Here is a 7,732-nt window from a genome sequence, read left to right as displayed (position 1 = left end):
TTTGTTTTGTTTTGTTTTGTTTTGAGGCAGGACCAGGCACATTCTGCTCACACAGTGGGTTTGCGTCAGGATTCAGGAACCGCAAGCTTAGGAAATCCTGACCTTTCAAAGGGGCTACAAACAAGGCTGCCCAATCTTTGCATCAGAAGGAGACGTTATCATTATTATATGGTCAGCAACAAACATACCTTCTGTCCTGGAGAGAGACAGTCTGTGTTCACCAGGCAGACATCTGGATAGTCTGGAAGAAAAGACGGTCTGGAATAAAAGTTGTCAGTGTCTCTGTTTACAAGATGTGCGGAAATGCAGAGATGCATGGAAAATTGTCTCTCCCAACAGTATGTATTCCCCCAGTGCAGAGAGTTCAGTACCTGTATCACCTCATAGTCGCTTCTCTGTAGGTAGTCTCTGTCCCGTTGTGCTTTCCTGATTAACCTTGATAACATCACAGACCAGATGACAGAGACCAGAAGTCCAGGAAGCCTTCATCTGAGAACCAGTTTAGAGTTTCCTGGACTAAGTCATATCACATCCATAATGTGTACCAGAAAACCAACCAACCAATCAACTGATAAAATCTCGGGATGAAACAGCTGTTCCTACCCACGGCCTCGACTCCATCAGGGTGTGCTTTCTGAATCCCCTCCCTGGGCTCACCTTGTGGTAGGCACCGTACTGATGATGTTCTTCAGTCTTGGTGTTAGCGTAGGACAGGAGAAGAAATTAACACAGTTCATCTTCTGTTTGAGACTTGGTTATACTTTACGAAATATTTCAAGTTTGCAGAACATGAAAACCGGAGCAGTCAAATATAAGCTTGTGAAATATGTTCTAAGACCGATTTAAATTTATCATCATCCCTGTCACTATTAGAAATACATTGTCTAGTTTGTTTTGTTTCCTTAATGCTGATAATAAAAGACACCTGTAAAATTGTTCCTGCGATCACCTAACTGATAAAGATTTTAGATTTTTCTTCTTTTCTTATTTGGCCAAATACTTCAAATCACAAACATCCTCTTCTATTCTCTCAGCCACACACTCATATTTCAATTTCAGGCTTGTTGAATTTTTCCTTCTATAAGACTTCAGGTTTCTGTAACTGGGGCATTTGTTTATTTAGACCAGCTTATCCTTCTACAGAATTCATATGTCATAGATGTTTTGTTTTCTTTTTTCCCATAAAATTACTGAGCGGCATCTTTTGTTATCCTTCTATGACCCTATCAATGGCAGTCCTATAGGATTTTCTTCCTATCTGAGGTTTACTGGGTTCTTCTAAAGCAGGCATTCTCAAAGTGGTCCCTAGACCAGCAGCAAGAATATCACCTGAAAACTTGTTTGAAATGCAATTTCTAGACCTATTGATTTAGCAATTCTGGGGTGGGATCCAGTAATCGGAGTTTTTATAAGCCCTCCAGGTGCTTTGAAGCACGACCAGCCTCTAAGAACCACTCTCTAAATGAGAGGATCGCAACCTTGCTCATACATTGGAATTACCTGGGGAGCTTTAAAAACTATTGATGCCTGGGCCTTCACCCCAGCCATTCTGAATTAATTAGTCTCAGGTGAGGCCAGAGAATTGGGAATTTTACTAGCTCCCCGGGTGATTATAAAGTGTAGCCAACGTTGAGAACCACTGCTCTAAATCATTTATAACTTCACATTATATTTGCCAACTCCAGGTTCTCTGAGTTTTTTCCTTCCCCTAAGGAGCGATGCCATATGTGTATATAGCAAGGCTACAGTGAGTTAAATATTACCTCGTTGTCGGTGGATTTAGATATTAAATGAAACGTGACATTGTAGCTTATCATTTCCTTCGGTTTTGTTTGTCATACATGAAGAGCTTTTGAACTTGAAGCTGAATTAATGTAATGCAATGTTTCCTTTTGAATCTACTGGATTTTGTGTGCATCAGGGTGACACGCAAAACGAACATTGAAATGCTCTTCCTGTGATCTTGGGGGAAAAGTGCCCGGGTAGAAACAGTGTCCACGGTACATTAACCATGTAAAGTGAGTTTAATCAGACGGAATTGATTTGTTTAAGTTACACTTACATGTAGAAAAAGAAATGTTCTGGACTCAAGAAATTCAGTATTAAATTTGCCTTCATATACTCCATACCTAACCAATTTTATCACCATATAAGCTGCCAGTTAGATGCTACTTGGAACAGAAAATGCCATCCTTTGGCTAGCAAATGAAGAGAGAGAGTGAGCAGTGACTTCTTCATGGTTGCAGTGGGGAGGGATATGTTAAGAACCTTTCCAGATATGGACTAGAAGTGCTCTCAACTCATTTTGTAATAGACAATGAAGTGCTTTCTTCACACTCAGACAAGTGTTTAAAACTTGTCTTTGTGAAACAAAAATCGGCCGGTGACATACTTCTTTTTGTCTTCAATCTCCTTTTACTGTTGCAGAAAGCTCAGTGGTGACGACCCTTTATGGTCAGGCTTAATAGTGGGAGAGGCTGCTTTGAAACCGGGATTCCTACTGTCTGTGGGATGAGAGGATTCTAGAATATGTGAGGCCAAGTGACAACATTTAACCATCAGAGGCTGGATGTCCATAATCACTGTCACATGGAGCAGAGCCAGAATGGCCCCTGGGGGTCTCGACTCACAGAGGCCCGTGATGATGGCTACCAGACTGTGGTGCTCCAAGGCGTGAGATGGATGGAAGGGCAGCCAGGGCACTGCTCAATTGTATGACAGCAACAAGAAATCAAGAGTGAGGAAGCAGAAAGCACATATCAACTGCTGCAGTTTGAAAATCATGATCTTTTTCTCCAATCTAGACCTGAGCAAACTCCTGGACTGGGAGCCCGTCTGTTGAAAGAGAATCTGAGACCCCACAGGGAAAACCCTGAAACATCACAGAAAGTATATAGAGTACAATTGCCCTTCCCCAATCCTTCCCTAAGGCCGTTTAACAGACTGTTCTAGGGACAGCTGTGTTGAAGGTATAAGAAGTCCTCTTGCTTAGTCTATGTAACTGGTAAATACAAAGATGCTATAGATATACATAGTGGATATGGTGGTTAATTTTATTTCAGTTTGGTTAGGCCCTGGTGCCCAGGTCGTTTGGTCAAACACTAGTCTAGATGTTGCTGTGAAGGGTTTTTTTTTTTTTTTTTTTTAATTAACACCTTTACAATCAGTTGACTTTAAGTAAATAGATCATTCTCCATAATATGAGTGGGCCTCCCACAATCAACTGAAGGCCTTAAGAGCAAAGAGTGAGGTTTTCTGAAGAAGAAGAAATTCTGCCTCGATACTGCAATGTAGAAATTCTACTTGAATTTCCAGCTGGCCTGCTCTACGCATTTTGACTTGTCAGCCCTCACGATTGCCTGTGTGAGCCAGTTCCTTAAAACTTTTCTCTCTTTTTATCTATCATCTTTCTTTCATCCGTCTATATATTCATCCCTCCATCCACCCATCCATCCACCCATCCATTCATCCATCCATTTATTTCATCTGTTCTTTCTATCTATATACCTATCCACCCATCCATCCTATTGGTTCTGGGCATTTCTGACTAATACAGTAGAAAAGATGTAGATAAGAGAGTGGTGACAGAGAACTGTAGGATTCGGAAGCCAGGTCACACCCTTTGGAAAGCAGCTACTGGCCCCTGAGAAATAATGAAGACTTGACCTGGTAACATGAACTGATGGTGCCACCTGAGCCACCCATCATGAGCTGGCAATGGCATAACCCTAAGTCATAAGGTCAAGTGGACACCACAGTGATCTACTACACAGTGGAAATGCTTCCTTCAGAACCGGTGCCAAGCAGATCTTGAGAGTATATATAAGTTACAGGAACAAGTGGCTCAGACTCCACGTCGCCTACCCATGTCACACCAATGCCTCACCTCAGTTTACACCATTACCAGCTGATGGGGAGGTCAGCCTGTTTGCTAATACAAGGCAATGAATAACTACTATTGCACCAAAGTCCTATCAGGGGTGTCCCAGAAAAACAGTGATGAGGGGAAATCTTCTCCATAGCATTGCTTTGAGTAGTACCTTTGACCATGTCCTTTGTTTGCAGGGAGAAGTAGTTCGAGGTAGGAATAAACATGGACTTCTTGGCAGTGGTGAATAGCGTGGAGATGAGAGATGAGGAGAGGTATATTCACGGACCGATGGGAATGGACACCAAGTGTGAAGAACCCTCTCTCTCATGTCAGTGCCCACCAAAGAACGTTCATTCTCCAGACAAGAGACTTAAAGTCAGGTGGACAGGATGTCTCACCCAGATGTTAGCCAGCCTCTGATTTGGCTACCCCATGTTTGCCCATGAACAAAGGAGTCATGTTGGCAGGGATAGAAACTATGCATCGCCTAAATGGCATTAACTCCATCTCGCCAGGCTTATTCTGGCTACCACTGCTGCTGAAAGTCCTACTTCTACAATCCCTCGAGGAGACCTTCCGGCCACTTGGGGACAAGCTGGTAACATTAGACAACTTCTACCCTTCTATGATTCATCTTTTGGGGAATGATATATATCCTGAGCATGGACTTTTCTTTCTTGCCTGCAGTGACTCAGCACCAGTGTCAGTCAGCTCAAGAGATCCTCCGTACAGCAAAGGAGGTATGACAATGGACGTACAACCGTGGGACACACGGGTCCTCCCATAAATGCCATCACGGGAAGCTGGCAGCCTGATTGAGCAGCGAAGCAACCTTCTTAAAGGCAGAGCTAAGCCACAGCATGGAGATGACACCCTGTGAGTTGGAATTCTGTCCCTCAAGATGCCATTATAGGGTCCTGTGTCGCTGACACCTGTAAACACGGATCCGGGAACAAAAGGCACAAGTAGAAGTTGCCCCTCTCACTGTTAATTCTAATCATAACACGTGGAGACTTTGTGCTTGCCATTCATGAAACTCCAGTTTTTTCTGGATTAGAGATTCTAGTTCCTGGTGGGAGGGGAGTATTTCTTTCAGGGGACACAGAAAAGATGGCACTAAGCCTAAATCAATGACAGCCACGAGGTCATTTGGGGCTCCACGTGCCAGTAGTTTGGGGGCAGGAAAGGAAATACTATACCGGCAGGAGTAATTGACACTGGTTATCATGAAGACAGAGGGTCTCTCCTATATGATGGCAACAGGGAGGAGAATTCCCAGAACCCATGGGAGTTAATAGGGCACATCCTGGTGCTTCCATGCTGGCGATAGCTGTGAATGCCCAGCTGAAACCACAGCCAAGAAGTTCATGATGACCAGGGGCTCCGATCCCTTAGGGACACACTGGAAGGTGAGAGCAAACTGGAATTGGTAGTAGTGGAGGAAGATGATGAATATCACTTATAGCCCTGTAGTGCCATAGCTTGTCCCACGAAACCTCCAGCTATAAAGGCTTATGGTTTTGCTTTTGTTTAAGCAGACAAACAAAAGCAAAACCTTAAACCTTCCCTGGCTACCACCTTGAAGAAGCAGAGACAAGATATCAGGAAAACGTGTACTAAACGTGAAACATAGGATTGTAAATCAATCAGTGATTTTATACTGCGCAAAATAAATGTATATGATAAAATTTGTCTTTAGAAAATACGGAACTCTTATTCTTGTCTTTCAAAATAAAATGAAGTAGAATTGGGAGGTTACCTTGCTCATGATTCGGAAAAGTCTGCATGTCAGACATCCCGATGGACAAGAAGCTATGACCCTTTATGTGTCTATATCCTACTGCTCAGTAATACTGATGATTGAAAGTTAAGAAAGTTTCATCCAATATTAAACCTTAAACGCTACCTCAATTCCTACTATTGAGAGCTACACTAGCTAAACAATTGATTAGTATTCATTTTATTTTCACTCTCAATTTATACACTGTTATTAAACTTCTTCTGTCATCTCCTGTAAATAATTTTAATTATTAAGCAAATATGAAAAGACAATAAGTTTTGTTTTGGAATTTTAGTTATGAAAAATATTTCCAAGTCCCTGTCTCTATTACCCGTCTAGACTGCTTTTAGAGCCAAGAACCTCGGTTTGAAAAAAACAAAAAACTAAACTGAAAAACAAAAACAAAAACAAAAGCAAAACTCACTTTTTTTTTTCCTTGAGACAGAGTCTGGGCTACATTGCCGTGGCGTCAGCCTAGCTCACAGCAACCTCAAACTCCTGGCTCAAGCAATCCTCCTACCTCAGCCTCCCAAGTAGCTGGGACTACAGGCACCCACCACCATGCCTTGCTAATTTTTTTCTGTTTTTAGTTGCCCGACTAATGTTTTCTATTTTTAGTTGAGATGGAGTCTTGCTCTTGCTCAGGCTGGTCTTAAAGTCTTGACCTCAAGCGATCCTTCTGCCTCAGACTCCCAGTGTGCTAGGATTACAGGCATGAGCCACCATGCCCAGCCTAAAACTCACTTCTTAAAAGCTTTCAGATACTTCCTGATGCTAGTTTTCTGCTATAAACTTCCAGGAACTCCCATTATACTGTAAATTCCTCTGTGTTTTGACCCCTAACATACCTTGCCAGCTTCATATTCTGCCATGATTTACTTCTCCCTTTTGGTCTAGAAATATTCTCAATATCACCAAGTATTTCAGTACCGTATCCAGACATGCCAGCTCTATCGTAATGAATTGTCTACCCCCATTGCCCTTGTATGCTGCCTTGTAGGCAGTTTCTCCCTTCCTGGATGAACAATAACTGTTTGTGCCCTGGATTGGGCCACACTTTGGAAAAATGTTAGTTTGCCAGTAGATGTTCTTGATAGAGAAACCAAAGAAGCAGCCTTGGATGGGAGGCAGTCAAAATACAATTGTGAAGGATGGATTTGTGAGCAAAAGAACTGCCTCATAGCACAGTAGTGGGTTTAATTAATTAGGAGACGAGAAGATCCAATGAGTTCATTAACTGGGTGATGTGAGTATCCAAGGAAATGTAGATTAGAATGGAAAATGGAAAAAGCGATGCAGAAATCCACTCCCAGGATAGGAATTCTTGTCTTTCTTTATCTTCTTCTTTCATGTAAGAATGCACAAAATCTTGCCCCAGTGGTGAGAAGACACAGGGAAGGAGTATGAGAGAGGAAGTCACGTGCCTCTGACATGCCAGAAGTTGCTTCAACTAGACCAAATCACCTTCTCAAAGACAAGAATTTTCAGCAAAATCCTCTAAAAGATCCTCAGAGATCCATAAGCCCATTAGGCAAAGGATGTAAAGGTGATATTTTGGGGTTTGGTATATTAGATGAAAACCTAACTGATACTTTAACCAGTTTGTATGGCCATTGGTTTTGACTTTTTGTTAAGAGATAAAAATGCTGAAGGCACCAGCTGTTGCTTAGCCCCAAACGCTGTGGGGTCTCCAGCTCTGTAGCAAATGACCAACATCCCCGGATGGGCTCGGTCACCTGCAGCCAGCCATGTCAGCACAGTTGGCCATTTACGACCCAGCGGGGGTTTCTTACAAGTTTGTTTATCTTTCAATAGAACTGCCTGCCTGGAGTTGAATTGTCTGGGCTATAAATAGAGAAATAGTGCACAGGACAGTTTTACCATTAAAGAAGAGAAGAACATTAGATGGAAAAAGAAAGAAGCAAATTCCCATTTTATTGCTTTATAGGAACCTGGGTAGGGTCTTTGGAATTTTTACCCAGTTAAGCTTTGCAACTGGAAACGAAAATAATGTTAACAGTACCAGCATGTTTTAAACATCTAAAATCTGCTGAATGTCATTTTATAATCTCTGGAGGTCA

The sequence above is a fragment of the Propithecus coquereli genome, unplaced genomic scaffold (assembly GCF_000956105.1).
Source record: "Propithecus coquereli isolate 6110/MARCELLA unplaced genomic scaffold, Pcoq_1.0 Scaffold177, whole genome shotgun sequence".
In the NCBI taxonomy this organism is placed as follows: domain Eukaryota; kingdom Metazoa; phylum Chordata; class Mammalia; order Primates; family Indriidae; genus Propithecus; species Propithecus coquereli.
This window is presented reverse-complemented; position numbering follows the sequence as displayed.